Here is a 1,159-nt window from a genome sequence, read left to right on the forward strand (position 1 = left end):
TGTCATCCTCGTTGTAGGTACAACGCGTGAAGACGCCTGCCAGTTCGCGTTGAAATGTGCCACTCTTGGCCCCCGATGCCGACAGCCCTGCGGCCTTAAGAGCCGCTGTTTCCGTCTGTCGCACCACTCCCACCTTGAATCCCGCCTCCACCAGCCGTTTCAAATGTACCTGCGGGCGTGACCGTAGAAGAAAGAACGGATTGATTGATTTTTTAAAATAAAGAATTACAAAGAGAGGAATCCTTCGTGGAGCATGCGACGGGCCGATTGCCCTGTTTCAACATCCTCCGTTTTCAATTGGGGAATCAAAAGAAAGAGAAGGAAGAACACATGCCGACCTTGATCCGGAGGGTGGGAATGGAGGCCACGTAGAAGGCGTGGTCGATGTAGGTGTAGATCCCCAGGACCTGGCTGGCGTTCAGGGCGTCTTCCCCGAAAAACCGGACCCGGTAACCGCACTCGACCAGCAGCAATGTGTCCGGGTGAGCCCTCTTCAAGGCCACCACCTGCTGCTCCAAGGGCGTCAGCCGCGTGCTTCCTGTCCCTGCCTTCCCTTTGGAGGCGAATGCCGCCGCTCTCCCTTTTCCTGCACGGGCCCTGGCACTGCCTCCCTCTGTCTCTGGCAGCAAAGCCGCCAGGGTGCCCCGGGGAGGGCCGCCCGTCTTCTCCCCCTTCTCCCGGCGCCCTCCCTCCCCGTCCTCCTCCTCCGCCTCCTCTTGGCTGGCCTTGGCGAGCTTGCGGATGAAGCGTGCCTGTCGTTGGTGGGATGGGGCGACCTTCCTCATCTTGGCATGGGAGGGAGGCGCGGGAGGAGGAGGCGGCCGCGGGACACCAGGATCTTGTCCGACGGAAGACACGAGCTTTTCGGACGTCTTGGGCCCACTGCCGTCTCGTTTCCCCTGATAGTCTTCCACAATTATCACCTCCTCCCCGTCCTCCTCCCCGTTTTCAGGACCCTCCCCTTCCTCCACTTCCTGCTCTTCTTCCTCTTCTTCCTCCGCTTCTCGAAAGGTTCCCACCTTCGCGGAGGCACGAGGGCGAAGGCGCGTCAGCCGTAGCCGTTTAGAGGAAGGTGCTTGCGTCAGACTCCTATTAATTGCATGGCCGGAGGGCGGACTGCAGGAGGAGGAGGAGGAGGAGGAGGAGGAGGAGGAGGAGG

Source organism: Nannochloropsis gaditana, assembly GCF_000240725.1.
Source record: "Nannochloropsis gaditana CCMP526 unplaced genomic scaffold scaffold790, whole genome shotgun sequence".
NCBI classification, from domain to species: Eukaryota; class Eustigmatophyceae; order Eustigmatales; family Monodopsidaceae; genus Microchloropsis; species Microchloropsis gaditana.